The following is a 17,451-nucleotide window of genomic DNA, read 5'->3' as shown; positions in this document are numbered from 1 at the left end:
TACAAAGATGGATAAATTTGGTGGGAAGCATACTTCTCACGACCCTGGAAAGGGTTAATTGATAATAAGAAACAAAAAAAAAAGGGGGGGGGGAGGAATTCAAAAGAAAATAAATGATCCATGAAAAGATTAAATATATGAAATTTGGTATGTGATATTGCGACTTCAGTTGCAGTTCTATTAAATTTTGTTTCCGAATGATCGGTTAAAAGACATTCAAAATACCTATTTGGATTTCTAAGACGTACCTGGAATTAATCCCCCCCCTCCCCCCACACACAAATGCCACAGATCGTATTCTGTTAACTGTTTTTCTCGCCAGTGGCATGCGTTTGGTACACAAGTGCGCCTATTAAAAAGTATACGAGGAAGTATCTGGGAGACCATTCCAACAAGAATTATGTGTGAGAGTCTCAAATTGGGTCTCTTGAAATTGGCCAACAATTAAATGCTTTGCTATTTCTGTTTCTCATAAAATTTACTATTGAAAAACCACTTATACGGAGATTAAATTTAAATTAATAAAAAAAAGAATCTTCTTTTGAGGTTGTGAGGAGCAGAGCTAAATTAAACCCTCTTGGTCCCCTCAGGGATTGGAAATCTTGGGGCCTCCTTATATTTTTCCCCAACTCCCAAAACCAAAAATGTTTTTATGAATTTTAACTTTGTTTTCTATAAATAGTTTCAAGTAACAAACTTTTACAAGCTGAAAAATACAAAATAATTAATTTCGAGCCATTTCCAAGAAAGTTTTTTTTTTAAATATCTTGCAAGCAAAATAATTGAAAAATAAATTTAAAAATAATTTTGGATAAAATAGAAAACAAATAACAATTATTACTTATCAACTTCGATTATTAAATAAATGTCAATCTAATAACTCTTTAACTATAAGATCGGACATTTTTTTTAAGATTATAAAACTAAATATCTTTTAAGAATCACACACAAGGCAAAATAAAACTTGTAAAAGTTAATAAATTAGTAAACCTATTAGAATAATATTACAAAATTTAAACTATACTTTTATTTGAATGAGTTCTGATTCATTAACCTAATAAATTTAATGAAGGCACAAAATTAAATTATTTTGAAAACACTACAAAAAAATCTCTAATCTTTAGAGTTGTCAAAGTTATAGGGCCACTACACAGCTGCCTGCATGACCTATTTATTAACCTGGCTACTGTAAAGGAGAAGGAAATTTGAATTGGTTAAGGGTCCTAGGGTGCTTAATAAAGGCATGAATATGTAACTATGATGTTAAAAAATTATTAATTTAATTTTTCAAAAAAAAAAATCAACAATTGAAACGAGTAAAGCAATACATTTTCCTTATAAAAAGAGTCATTTGCCATTTTTAAGAAGTAAATATGACCACCCGTGATCAAAAAGCATTAATTCATTGCATCAAAACCCCTTTCTATACATTACTATACATTAGCACGATGCATTTCCGCAACACTGGAAACATCTTCCGGTTCTGAAGAAAAACAAAAATAGATATATCAGTAAAAGGCATTGAAGACATCTCTCGTAGAAGGCGTGACTTCTCAGAAAGGACGTGGTTGGTCAGTGTGTGTGACGTCATTGTCAGTGAGAGTGTAAAATAATTCTGTTTCTGATATGACGAAAGAAAATATAAGGAACCACTTGTTTTAAGAAACCATAAAATGGACGAGTGATTTCAGCGTGGTAAAGTAACTCGGATATCTTAACACATTTATGTCGTAAAAATGATAGCGACCAATCATAAAAAAAGCAGTAGCATTTAAAAAGCAGCCTGAGAAATGAGATTTTGCTTACAATAATTGGTCACATAGCTTGGAAAGTAATTTTTCAAAATCTCCACATCTCAATTAAGGTAAGATTGTTTTATTTGTATATTTTAATCTATAAATTTGAACCGGATTAATAAACTCAAAAATATACTTTTTTTTCAATCGATATTTTATTACAGATTACTAATTATTTTTTGTAGATATTTTTTTCAAAATTTGTGAAAATTATTATAATATTGTCATGGTAAAATAATAAGTTAAACATAAATAATAATACCTACTAGAAGAAAATAACATTTTTTTCTCTGTGAGAAAATGGAATAATTCATATTGGATTCATAGTTTTCAATCTTTCTGAAATTGTTTATATAGAAAAATCTTTTAAATTTTTTAACTTATTCAGTTATTAATAAATTGAAATCTGAAAAGAAAAATTAAATTTAAAGGAATTCGAACTTCTAACTCTTAAGTTTGTAACATAGGGACTTTTTAGGATTTTTTTATTTATTTTTATTTTATTATTAAAATTTGCACTTAATCATATCGCAGCGACAACTTCACTCACACACAAAATGGATAAGACATGTGATTACTTTAGGAATTAATTTTTAGAAATGTGCTGTAAAATAATTATATTTTTTGAATTGATTGAGTACAGATTGATAAAAGACCTCCGAAGCAAGCATATGCTAGTTAAAGGTCAAAATTTTTGAAAATTGAAAGAAAAATAATCCTTTTTTTGGGGAGGTGGGGGACTTTAAAGAGTTAGTTATGCTCCCTAAGTTCATCTATGATTCGTTCAAAATCTTTAAGACAATTTTTTAAAAATATATTATCTAGCTCCTGAATTAAGAAAAAAGACGTATTTCCATCTAACCATTAAACATTATAGCTTAAATGATAAATAATATAAAAATTTCTAATTTTTTTCACATTATGAAACATTAAAACGATCGCAAAATCTTTCTAAATAAGCCAATATCTTAGAGTGTTGTTCAAATATTAAAAAAAAAAAAAATTATTGCACAAAATTTGAATAATAATATGTCATAGACTGTAATTTATGCTGATTTTCGTAAAAAAATTTAAACAAAACTTAGAATTTGAAAAAAAAAACTTTTAAGGTTAAAAAATGACATTTTAAATAGTGATTAGGTAAATATAAATCCCTGCAATTTCCCAACGAATGAACTTAGATAGAAAATTTGAAAGGTTTTATAAAGAAAAGTATTTAGAAATTAAGAATATTAAATAAGAAATAATTCACCCAAAATCGAATTTTTAACGTAGTCACCTACTTTAGAAATATAGCAACTAATATAAATAAAAATTCTATAACTAAAATAATTAAAAGCATTGATGCAACATATGCCTTGATATATTTTTAAAATTTAGTAAAAGTAAAGGAAGAAATGTTATAAAAACTAGTAAAAGTGGGAAGCTTATTTTTTAAATTTTAATTGGTGGTAAATATAATTTTCCTGCAATGATTTGCTACGAAGCTTTTCAGGAGAACTGCAAACGATTTTATATTAATTGTGTAATTAAAAGTTTGAAAAATTTTCACAATTTTATTGAATCTATTTCTTTGATTAAAACTTCCTTTCTGAAATGTCATTTACTATCCAAGAAGTAACTACGGGCCAAATTTAACAGTCCTTAGACCCAACGATTTGCCCTGTTTTGGACTATTTTTTTCAACACGTATATCAATGACGCCATTTACAAAATATAAGATATCAATTTAATAGAATTTATATCCTAAAGATGTGGATGTGGTTTATCTCCCCCAAAAAATCTTTCTAGCATAACATCTAATGAACGTATTATTGTCCTCAACTCTTGCATAAAATTATGGGTTAGGGCAAGACCATGAATGCCACGGGAGTTCAGATTTTTATTTCCAGTCTCAGCATGGGAGTGATGTGCATCGTAGTATTATAAAGAAACTTGGTGCTTGTGTATTAATTGTTGACAGACACTAGTTTTTAAATATCGATCTTTAGCCTTCATTGAATGCTTCTATTGAGTCTAGGATGCAAATTTTGGCGATTAATTGCTGGTAAACGGTTAGTACACAAGTACCTAAAAACCGAATATGTATTTTGGACCTCTTTTTTCGCGGCTTATTGAAACCAAAATCTAATATACGGAACTACGGTTTTAGTCACCTATCAAATTTCATTTAGTTAAGCTATTGCGTTTTTCAGTTATTATATTTACATGCATACGGAAGAAGAGACAGACAGACGATCAACTAAGTGAAATGATTTGGTCTTAAATATGATACGGAACTACATTTTAGATATTAAACGTGTAATTTTTTTTCATTTTTGTACTTATTATTTTCATTTATATTCGGACAAATTGAATCTTCTGAATGGATTTCGCTCAAAATTTGATAGAAATTTACAAACTTGATGTAGTGTTCGGATATCAAATTTTATCCATATTGCTCAGAGCGTTTTTGAACTATCGTATTCATTGACATACAGAAGTCTAATAACGTGTATTTTGAATTATTTTTGGGATGAAGCGGTCTGAAAATTTTCCAATTTGTCGAGTTCGACTTTTTTAACAAATGAATTTTTTTTCTGTAAATTTTGTATATCAGGAAACGGATATGATCCGATTCTTTTTTCAAAATGATTATAAGCATTACAAAAAAAAAAAAAATCTCAAGACAAATCTTTTACTGTATTAAGCATAGTAAGAATAACTCTTCCCTTCTATATAATCTCTATTCAACAAAATTATTGAGTGAATGTTTAACAAGTAGATCAACTTCATTTTCACAAAATGTAATTTTTTTTATCGAAGCAAATGTAATTTTTTTATCGATGTTTAAGCAAATATTCTTTCTAAATGTTATATATATATATATTAATTCAGGTAGTCGCCAGATATAATTATTAGACAACTGTCAAATACAGATTAAGTGTATGATGTTTCCAAATTATATTTAAAAAAAAATTTCTATGATTTTTTCAAAACTTTCTCGAAAATTCATATGTTTTTCTTACATCAACCATTTCCCATTGTTATAAGATAACTATATTAATTAATTTTATGACTAATCTTTAAAAAGAAAACGAATTAAAATAAATTACATTCCAACAACATTAAAATAACAATTACTTTTTTAACACATTCATTAAAAAGCATTAAAATATCAATAACTTTTTTCATTCTCTTACAGAAATCTATATATTTAAAATAATTTTAAAAATAACAAAAAAATAATCCTCCACCACAATTTGATCAATTTCAATTTTTATTTCATGTTAGCTTATATAGTCGGCATTGTTCGGGACAAAATTATTTTATGTATAATATTTTTATATACAAAAACTTTTTCAAGATATAAAGAGAAATTCTGAAAAGTATTAGTAGAATAGTTCGAAGTCTTAACGATACCTAGTAAAAAATTATCTGCGAATTTCCTTATTTCTAAATCATAAAAATAAAAGAATTAATTTTTTACTTTACTCTTCTGCCAGGAATCTATATACTTAAAATAATTATAAAAACCAAAGAATCAGTTCCCCAGCCTAAACCATTGGTTTAATTTTGACATTTTTTAATTCATAAGCTCATGAATCTTTAGATATGCCGTCTAATGATCTTCTGTTCTTGACACTACCCATTTTTGGAAGAAAAAAAAATTGTGAGGGACAACACTCAAAATATTTAGACACAGTGATGCGATTTTATTGTTGTTGTTGTTTCTAATGGCACTTGTCATAGACAAGCCAGCTGACGAAGACAGCGATTTTAAGCCGATAGAGCAACTCTTGTTTTTCAGTAGCGCCATCTATACAATTTTAACCAGTTTACCTATCCTGTTCATTTTTATTTCATATAAAAATTTATAATTTTATAATCCGTAGATACATTATTAATGGTAACCTGCCCTCCACCTCATCTAGTTTCAAGAGATACCGTAAAATAAATAACAGAATCCCCCCCCCCCCCCGATTCAAAAACTACACCGATTTTACCAATTCATTTCCACACATTGAAAGCAAAGCAAGCCACTTTTATTCTCTAGGTAATTTAATACAACAGTTATAAATTAAAATAAAAGTTTATTTTATTATGATAAGATTTAGCTCATAAAAATTGGTTGACATGTTTAAAATAATACTATTAATATGATGAGCGATTAGATATTTGTCGAAATCGGCCATTAGATAATAATCTAAATTTCAGCTGATGTAAAAATATTTTCTTTGCATTTTTGTTTTTTAAATGAATGACGGAAGCATTCATGTTGATGAAAATTTTACAGAAATACTGTCAATGCGAAAGATATTTTATAACTTTTTATTGGCAAATGTAAAAAGCATTTGCTTGAAGGACATAATACAAAATCGTCTTTAATTATATTATTAAATGACAGACCGATGTGGAAGTTTTGGAGAACATCGTTTTAAACTTTCTCATATGATAAGCATATAAGGAGAAAGCATTAAAATCGCATTAAAAAATTTTACTTCATTTTACTAAAAATTTAAAGCATTAAAAAATTTTACTTCAAGATTTTAATGAATTTTTCACATTTCCTTGAGGTCGATAAGATTTTCTGAATTATGGTTGTCTGCGAACATAGTAACTTATAAATCTACTGAATTCTGAATCAAGAAATTTGGTATACGCTTTTAATACCAATGTAAATCAAAATTCGGGAAAAACCTGTTAAAAAACCGGTGGGAGTGGTCTTCCGGAAACTTTCTCGCATATTATTTACTATACTTGTCATGCCTAGCTATGAAATATTAACTCTTTACTCAAAATTTAATAGAAATCTGCAAATTCGTTGTAAAGACCGTACACAATATTTCAGCCATCTAGCTCAAACCGTTTTTGAGTTACCTCTATCACAGACAGACATGCATTTTCCAAAAATGTGTTTTTTGAACTCAGAGATATCCAAAACGTGAAGATTTGTCAAAATTTCGGAGTTCGAATTTTTTGACGATTACTGTACTTTCTCTGTACTACATTTATGAGAAAGAAGAAAAAAAAAACTATCTATTCATTCAGTAAACGATAACTCAAAACTTAAAAAGCTATATAGATGAAATTTGGTGCGTATATACTTTTCCATCGGAACTGTAGACATATATTTTATTTTGAATAAAAGCAAGCTATGGAGGCTTTTCTTGACCTTCATATTCTGATATATGTAGGCCCAATGTCCAGAATATAATGGCTTAGATAAATAAAATTTCATGTGCAGTCTTGTGGTCAAAATATGCAGTAAAACCTCACTTAATAAGTATAATTCATTTCTGAATCTTACTCGTAATTTGAAACACTTGTTTAGAGAAATTCTTTTTTCCAATCATGCATACCATTTATTCCGAAAAAACTATGGTTATTCCTCTATATTATCAAAACTACTGTTATTCCACTACAAAGTATCATCTACTATATCCTCTACCTCTGTAATAAGATGAGGCTTTCAATATACAATGCAATTATTTCTCATGTGTTCTTATTTCACTGGAAAGTTTTGCTGTATTTCCACCTGATTAAATCTGTCTGGCAGCTTTTTCATGTGACACAGAATGCAGCTCAATAAGGTCTTCGTTAAATCTCACTTTAATTTACCATCAGCTCATTGCTGTCATTGCTATATACCTTTAGCTCATAGCCTTGGCCAGAGGTATTATTTCGTCGATTATGGTTTAACTTTTGTGCCCCGTTCGACATCGCTATCCAGCAAAAACGTCGAACAATGTAGATATACGCGTTTTCTTTTGAATATATACTCTGCACTGAATATACACTCTTACAGACTAATCCAGGCCACGATATATTTCTCGTCACCTATTCTGCGAAACATCACTCATTAAACGAGTCGCCTTTTTTTACTTTTTATTTTGCTCTTTTTGGGAGTTACTCTTTATGAGAGGTCCTCGTTAAGCAAGTTTTGACTGTAGATTTGTATCAAAACTCGTATCTAGTGGGCAAGCTTTGAATTAAATTTTGTATCTAAACGTATCTGGTGGGCAAGTTTTGACTGTAGATTTGTATCAAAACTCGTATCTGGTGGGCAAGCTTTGAATTAAGTTTTGTATCTAAACTCGTATCTAGTGGGCAAGTTTTGACTGTAGATTTGTATCAAAACTCGTATCTAGTGGGCAAGCTTTGAATTAAATTTTGTATCTAAACTCGTATCTGGTGGGCAAGTTTTGACTGTAGATTTGTATCAAAACTCGTATCTAGTGGGCAAGTTTTGACTGTAGATTTGTATCAAAACTCGTATCTAGTGGGCGGAAAAGTGAACGTTCAATTTTCATCATTATAATACGAAGCATAAAATTCGACATACTTGATCTTAACATGTGAAAATCGGAGGGGATGGAGACAATCCTGTTTGGAGACTGGTGTGACCTTCGTGGTTTAATTCTTCATTACACTTTACGTTCTTCAAATAATGAGTAAAATTACTAAAGGATGTCAAACTTGCAGCCTATAACGAGCAATTTTTCAATCCATCAAACGTAACAACCTGTAACAAATTTCAAGATTCTGAAATGAATTTCACGCAAACCTTCAGGATTTTAAATCCTTGAACAAAAGCTTTCTCTATTTTCCCCGATTTTCTTCTTAGACATAAATCAACTTACTTATCTTATATAAAATCGTAACCTATCCAACAGAATTGCGAATAGAGTTAGTTAACAGAGATACAGTGTTGTCCTGATCTAATGATTAAATTCGGTGAAAGCACGAATATTTTGTAGTTAAGTTTGAAAACATTCAATAATTGGCATATGTTTGTGCGAGTCAATTATCTTTAGTTATGAAAGGACATGTATCTTCTGTCAGATCCAAAATACTGATATTTACCTTGTGTCAGTTTTGGAAATAATCCTTGCTCGCAAGACATCTTTCGAAACAGGAAGAATGAGAGTAGAAAATAACAGCACTAAGTGTCAGGAATGAAAGCATTAACTTTAAAATCGTTGTTTTTCTTTTTATCCAGAATTTCCGAAATAAGTTTGCGTTTCTATAAAAATTGAAGTATTTCTTCGGAACAACATATATTTAAACACTGTTTAACTGGCTCGTTCTAATCTTTGAGTTGGACACCTTTGCTTTTACAAATCTAAAAAAACAAAGAAAAAAAAATATATATTTAGCGGTGTTACTTTGATTGAATTTTCCCCCCATATTTTCGTAACATGTATTCTATGTAACCAAAATTTTAACATCAATAAAATACTTCACATTTTTTCAAAATACTGAAGAAATAATTATAATCGCTATAAAACTCATAAAAATATATGCGCTTATAATTTTCACTAGTAAGACTATCAAAAAACATGTAAATAGCCGCAGTTATTAAAAGTTTTATATAATAAAATATACAATAACATTTAATAATTTTATATAATAAAATATAATTAAATTTATATAAAAGATTTATATTAAAAGTTTAATATTTTCCTTGCATGAGATAAATAAATGCAGTATATATATATATATATGTGTGTGTGTGTGTGTGTGTATAATATGCATGAAGAGCAACATAAATATTTTAAAAAAATCTGAGAGATTCAAATCTTGAATTCAAAATTTAATATGATAAGGTTCAAAGTTTGATTTATCTGTTTTTAAATTACTTAAAAAATAATTTTGGTAACGATAACATGCTCGCAAAAAAGTATTTAATATAATCTCAACGTGCATGGGAACAAAGGTAGTAATTAAAAAAGAGACTGAACAATATTTGAGATAGTGTGCTTGGAAGATATTGATGAAAAATATTAACCTTTCCATTAATTTTTAATTTAATTCACAATTAGAATTTTTTTATGCCTTATCCCGATGAATACATACTATCCAAGAAATAACTGCGTGCCAACTTAGATAGAGATGAGTCTAATGCTGTGTCTCGTCGAGTTTCTTGAACAGTTTTTGTATATCGCATAAGGAAATAATTAATTAATAAACATTAATCTAAAATTTAATGTTTTTTCTCAATAACTTTGAAGCATGATTTCTCGACACATCATTTTTTACACCCCTTTAAAATTCTAAAAGTTAATTTTCAATGGCATCCATTTCTTTCAGTAAATTTTTAAGCATATTTTAAGTAAATTTTTAACAACTCTTTTCTTATTTTTATAACTTTATTTGTACACTTATGCATTATAACGTTATTATATACATTCTTCAATAAACGCTGCCACTTTTTTTTTGATTAAGAGTAAATCTTTAGGTGTAATATAAATACAAATGAATATCTCTTAAAAAGTTATTATACTATTACGTTTCGTCTAAAAGTTCGTTTTATTTTTTCCCCCAATTATACTAAGAAATTCAGAAAAGTTTCGATAGAAAATTGTTACAGCGTAGAAAATTTAAATAGAAACATTTTCTTTCCTGGAATGTATTAAATTGAAGGAATATCCCAAACAGGAGGACATAAGAATTGTCCTTTAAAATCTGTCTAAACCATCGTACTAGCTTTTTATGTTTTTCATATTCAGCACTCAAGTTAATATTTCTTATTAATTTATATATTTTCATAAAAATTCCATTCTTTTATAGTTCATAATATATTCTTGACAATTTTACGTTTCGATGAAATTTTAATAACATTTCGTTTTAATTTAATAGTTAAAAATAATCAACAACTTGGACAGTTAAGGTGTACGTACACACTAGCAGATTTTTTTTAAAATTTTAACTTTAAAAATCCAGTTTTTTCACAGTAGGTCATGAATATAGGTTTAAACTCATTTCAGTGAGAAAAAACCATATTACACTAATTACTAATTAATTAAATAATATTTAATGAGCTAATTAGCCTATTTTTTGAAACATGATGTCTTAAATTCTAATTTGTACAGACACACAATTCTAATTGGAAATCATGCCTAATATTTGTCTTCATGTTGTCTGCCTCAATCAAGTTATAAAAATATATAGTTTTTTTAAACAATTTTTTCATCACCGATGAATAGAAAAAGCGAGATTTTTTCTGTCATTTTAACTTTTAAATAGCTATTAAAAATTTATTTCTATAAATATAACTTTGATTGAGGCACAAAACATTCGCTATTTCATACAGATTATTTTTATATATAAATAACTTTATTTGATTAATTTTTTGTTGAGTTATGATTGTTTGAATGAAACAACATAATGGTAAAATATCATTCTTCATAATATGAGTTTTAAAAACACCGTAACTAGAGTTTTTAATGAAAGCACTTCAAGAAAAATAATTATAACTCGAGAAATATTTCGAATATTGACAACATCTTGGTATCGTTTGAAAGCTAAAGGATCAGAGAACATTATTAAGCAATAAAAAAAAATATTCGATATTTTGAACGATTTTCGAAGTTTCAAGTGTATACATACACCTTAAAAGAGCAAATTAATTTCATTGCATCATCAGGAAAAAAAAATCATTAAAATCTGAAAGTTGTATCAGACAATTGAATAAATATGAAAAATAAAAAAAGAATAAATACAAGGATTCTTGAAACAGCAAATTGCATTGAATTTGTATTTTATTTCAATACAAATTCAATACAATTTGCATTGAAATCAAATGAAATCGGTTTGAAACAATCACGAGATTTTTTCATTTTCATTTTTTCTAGCTGGCAAACAAAGTTTTGGAACTCGACCGATTTTGAGATGAAATAACGGCTATGATTTCATAGTTCTACGTCAACCTTTTAAAAACGCATCTGCTGTCAAAGAACCATGCGTAATAATAAAGCAATACTGGTAAAAGCAGGTAAAAAAATATATGCGATTAAAAGATGATGACGAAAATTGCCCTTTTTGCTTTATTTATTGCCTCACATGATAAAAAACAATTGCGCTGAATGAAAGATATAAGCCAGTTTCAAACACCCTACATTCAGTGTGAGAAAACTTCACATGATTTCTCTTTCTGTTCTGGCTTCTCTTTTCGTTTTACATCAACAGTTCTGACAGCGTCATAATTTGGTTGAGATAAGCAAGGAATGTGAACTTTACTCAGAGGAACAACAGCATAATTTTAATAAGTTACATGTCACATAATATTTTTAAAACGATTAGCCGTTGCAAATGCCAGATTCAATAATATGGCAATAATTATGAGCGATCATTGATTCTTTCCGAGCATCGATGTTCTTGTTTGGGCAATATGATAAGAAAATGATTTTTACTTCCTCGTAAACGAAATATCCAAAAAAAAAAATTCATCATCAAAAAATTCGAGCTTCAGATTTTGATGAATCTTCATGCGTCGGAGTTCTCCGAGTCTAAAAAACCCATTTTTTTGTGATATGTTTATTTATAGCAAACATGATATTTCTAAACCGTTTAAAGCCAGTGGGAGGGAATTTGGTTAAAATCCTTACACCAAATTTGTAAATTTCTGTCAAAATTTGAAAGAAATCCATTCAAAGAGGAACTCTGTCTATTGAACTGTTCGAGTACAATGATCACTAAACCAGCGAAAATGATTTCCCCAAAATTTTGTCGCATACTCTCTAATAAATAATAATCATTTAATATATTCCCTTGCATTTGAGTAAAGCTATGAATGCCTTGCATAGCACAATTTTGTCGCATACACTCTAATAAATAATAATCATTTAATATATTCCCTTGCATTTGAGTAAAGCTATGAATGCCTTGCATGGCACAATTTTGTCGCATACTCTCTAATAAATAATAATCATTTAATATATTCCCTTGCATTTGAGTAAAGCTATGAATGCCTTGCATGGCACAATTTTGTCGCATACTCTCTAATAAATAATAATCATTTAATATATTCCCTTGCATTTGAGTAAAGCTATGAATGCCTTGCATGGCACAATTTTGTCGCATACTCTCTAATAAATAATAATCATTTAATATATTCCCTTGCATTTGAGTAAAGCTATGAATGCCTTGCATGGCACAATTTTGTCGCATACTCTCTAATAAATAATAATCATTTAATATATTCCCTTGCATTTGAATAAAGCTATGAATGCCTTGCATGGCACAATTTTGTCGCATACTCTCTAATAAATAATAATCATTTTATATATTCCCTTGCATTTGAATAAAGCTATGAATGCCTTGCATGGCATTCATAAACAATTGTCGAGAAATATTGTCTTTGACCAGAAGTTAGCATTGTTATTGAATCTATCCTGTGATTCTTGATGGCTTTTTTATTCCTGGCATAGGGTTAATAACACTTGAAAGTCGAATTTTTGTGTTAGATGTATTTTTTCCAGCCGATTCAAACTTTTAATATATTAATAAAAATTAATCTGTCTTTTAATCTGTAAATTGTTAATTTTTCTACCTATTTGCATTTAATATTACACTTATAATATTAAGCAAGCGTATATCACATTTTTGTGTTTCTGTTCATTCTCCGTTCATTTTTTGTTTCGTTGTGTTTCCTGAGTAATATGTTGTATCATTCAAATTGAAATCGTAGCTGTAAAATTAAATGATATTTAACAGGTGGAAAAATAGTAAAATATAGAAAAAGTGCAATGCTTGGAATACGCTGATGTGCTCTCTTCAGAAAGTTCGATGAAATTGCAGGTACAGATCAGAAACGGAGCAACATCTTTAAATATTTTCGATTGAATCAGCTTCTTTACTTTTAATTAAATATTATAAAAATCATTTTGTATTATTATGGAATATAATACAAATAATATATAATAATATAATATAATATAATTCTACACTTTTCAAGAGTATACTCATGAAAAAAATATAGTAATGCTTTTTATTGCATTTAATAACATTTTCCTATATTTATAACTTATATAGAGGGATCAGCAATGTAATAAAATACGCACTTCATATTTTTATTACTTTCATAATAGAAACAGCATTAAAATAGGAAGAGAGTCAATTCATAAAAACACATTATCAAACTGTAATGCCATTAATTCAACAATTAAACTCATATCCAGTTCAAACAGCGGGAGTTGTCTCCCCAAAACTTTCTTGCATACTCTTCAATAAATGTGTTATCCCAAAGAACGCTTTCCATGGCACTGGCTTACAACAGTTACGGCGTATTAACGTTTTGCATGAATCTGCATTTTTACTGAATCTATCGTGTCGTCTTTAGCGAGTTATTTGGCAATTTACCCCTAGTATGCGGTTAATAGTATCCGAAAATCGAATTTGTGTTTTAGATGCGCTTTCCTCAATCAATTGAAACAAAAATTTGTCATAAAACTACGATTTTAGTCACAAAATCCCATTCCAAATTTCTTGCCTTTAAGTTATTGTATCTTTGAGCCATCATGTTTCTGTTGTACAATCTTTTGTTAGAATTGGCTCAGAATTTGAAAGGTGTTCTAAACTATAGATGTAAATTCTGTGTATCAAATTTTATCTGTCTAACTCTCTTCGTTTTTCTATTATTGTTAAACTATATTCGAACAGCCGGACAAAGAAACTTCCCCTGAATGGATTTTCCTCAAAGTTTGATAGATATTGTTACAAAATTTTTTTCTACAAATATCGTCAATCAATCGTAATAACGCAGCGCATTTAATCGCTAGTTCAGTAGCTTGCTTGCTGTCTAATTCTCTAATTCTGTTACTTATCGGCGACTCCAACTACTCTCACACACGACTTCCCTGCAGCTTCAGAGTGCCCGTCTTTTATAGTTCCGGGTGGCAGGGCTAGAATCATCAGACCAATCAGGGCGTACCTGCGTGTATCTCGGTTCTTAGTGGATGGATCGTGAAAGTTCTCGAACTTTCCAGCATTATCCATTTAGTCGCCAAACTCGCCAAATGGTCGATAACCTCTGAGGTCATTGACGCGGCACCAGCTCAGTACGCACAGGGCAGATCTTACAAAGGTTTTTCCCACGATGACACTATTCGTGCCGGGTAGCAAAATTACAGATTTGTAACAATATCTAGAAATTTGGCATAAAGACTGTAAACCAAATTTCATCCATCTAGATGAAAGTGTTTTCTGAATTATCCTTGTCACAGACATCTTCTAAAAATGTATTTTTCGAACTCAGGGAAGCCATAAACATGGACTTCAAAATCTCGAGTTCAAATTTCCCGAAGATTACTTAATTTTGTTATTTTACTTACAACTGACTTTTGTTTAACTAATGTTTTTGTTAAACTAATGTTTCGTTTTCCTAAAGTACTACTAATGTTGTTGTAATTTGTTGCAGTTTATATAATATGTTGCTTATTACTAAAGTAAAAAGCGGTGCATTTGAGCAAAAGAGGGGGTCGATAATCAATCCAGTGACATAAGCTCAATATATCAGTCAACTTAAACATGCCTTCTGGAGCAATATAATTTCAGTTAAGGTTGAGATTGTGATCAACAGCTTATAATTTATATTTCTTTCATGTTTTATGCATTATTATTTTTGAATTAATATTGTAAATTTGTCTAGGTTTTTAAAAGTTATAAGAAATAATTGTTACATTAAAGTATGTGTCTAGATGAAACTTTTGAAAATAAAGCTCTAAAATAGTTATTTTTTGAATTTTTGTATAAAAATATTGAGAAAAAAAATGTGAAACCAAAATATATCAATTAAATTACATAAATTGGAAAAAAGAGTTTATTTTGGTTGAAAAGAGATATAAAGAAAAGTTTGTTAGTTTAGAGATTTATTAAATGATTTGCTTAAAATTTTGTCGATAGCGTAAGAATTGTATTATCTAGTTTCTGAACTAAAAAAAAATCTGTATTTCTTTTCACTCTTTAAAAATTGGGGTTTGACTAATAAATAACACGAAATGTTCATTTTTTTATATTGTGGAGCACTAAAACAACTATAAAAAATTTCTAAATAAATGTTGTGACTTATGGCCCTTTACAAGTTCTCTGTCAGCGATTTAAGCCGAGTGAGTGTCTCTTGTTTTTTCAGTAGCGCTAACTGGGATCAAGAGTACGACTTAGCTACTTCACGCGCAAACATTTGCTTGCACAACCCTTTTTTACATGGGGGGGGGGGCACATTCACACACCTCACAAATAGAACACAGAAGAAGAAAATCCCCGCCCGAACCGGGATTCGCACCCGGAACGCCCAGATCACGGGGAAGACGCGTTACCCCTGCCAGGATACCGGCTTCTAAATGAATAGATTACATATTTTATACTTTAGTAACTGCAGAACACATTGAGAAATTATTGTACTTAATATGAACAAAAATATGTATTATACTTTTATTTATCAGTTTTCTTATAAGAAATTAAAAATGTAAAACAGTATTAAAACTAAATAAAATTAAATATAAAAATCGGTGTAACTTTCCAAGAAATGGTCTTAGAAACAAATTTCGAACGGTTTTGTAAGGAAAATTATTCAAACATTGATAATATTAAATAAAATAAATTAGTATTTCAGCAACAAAAAAAAATCGACTTTTCAACGAATTTACTACTTTAATTTATTAATCAATGAGCCCATATGACTCTCGATAAAGTTAAACCCAGTAAACTTTTCAAAAACCAAATACAAAACCAAATGTTGAAATTTATTATTAGAAAATTTTAAAAATACATATTTTTACAATAAGAAAACAGAAAATTTTATCTTTTACTAATTTTTTCCCCATCACATTAGGAAATACAAAATGGCGGCTCCTACCAGTCACAAAATTTACCTTCTCTTTCTCATTGGACTGACATTCCTAAACCTGTCATCCCCATTTCCAACCGAGGCAACCTCTGATTACCAAGTGGAGACGAGCAGCAGTCTATACCCATCTGCCAGCGATGCGGACAGAATAGCTGTCCTCTCTGCGCACCACTACCTATTCGAAAGAATCCGGAGACTTCCGAGTGTCGATGCCGAAGATGACCGACCACGTCGCACGTTCCCCGAAGTGGACTCGAGAGGCTTCGACGAGGATGTCTTCGACGAAGGATTCGGCGAATGGTATCCAATGAAAAGATTTTGAATGATGTAGAAAAGACTTAAAAAAAAACGTCTTTATGGATGCAAAAAATGTAAAATGTGTAATAAATATGCACTATTTAAAATATGCCATTTTTTTAATTGTTTTACAGCTTATTTTAGTTGTACTATTTACAATTGCTGAATGGCACTTGAATTTATTCTCTTTTTAATTTTTTTATAACGATAATTGTTAATATACTATTGGCTTTCCCCTATTAGAATACACAGTTCGATTTGTCGACTCCTAAGGCAAATCTACTCTGCATATCCTTCTCACATGCTCTGATGAAATTTCAAATGTTTCCTGCACTTCCTCCAATGGTCTATAAACTTTGACTAGTCAATTATCAAAACAATCCAGTCTTCCCATGCTTTTATCAATGTATCGGCAAAATACTAAATGCTCTATGTATTTCTCTACTAACTGAAAACTTTTACTGATCAATTGTCAAGACAAACAAACGTCAAATATCTTTTTACAAAGCATTGACGAAATCTTAAATGTTCTCTGCACTTCCGCCACTGGCCAATGAATTTTGACTAGTCAATAAAAAACTTTAAACTTTCAATTTAAAAAACTAAAAACTATCCAATATTTCAATAATTTTAACGATTTATTGGAAAAATATTAAATATTCTCTACATTTCCACCACTAACTGAAAATTTTGACTGGCCAATTGTCAAGACAAACACCAAATATCTTTTTACTAAGCATTTAAGAAATC

General features: G+C 29.3%; 1 long non-coding RNA gene across 1 annotated transcript; it reads left to right on the top strand.

Annotated features, from left to right (window-relative positions):
- Positions 1–1,553: 1,553 nt before the first annotated feature.
- Positions 1,554–16,810, top strand: LOC129972560 (uncharacterized). Its single transcript, XR_008784873.1, has 2 exons — positions 1,554–1,864; positions 16,390–16,810. It is a non-coding gene; the product is annotated as an uncharacterized LOC129972560 (long non-coding RNA).
- Positions 16,811–17,451: the final 641 nt, after the last annotated feature.

This window comes from Argiope bruennichi, chromosome 6, assembly GCF_947563725.1.
Source record: "Argiope bruennichi chromosome 6, qqArgBrue1.1, whole genome shotgun sequence".
Lineage (NCBI taxonomy): Eukaryota > Metazoa > Arthropoda > Arachnida > Araneae > Araneidae > Argiope > Argiope bruennichi.
Note: the sequence above shows the minus strand (reverse complement) of the source record. Positions and strands in the feature narration are given on the sequence as shown.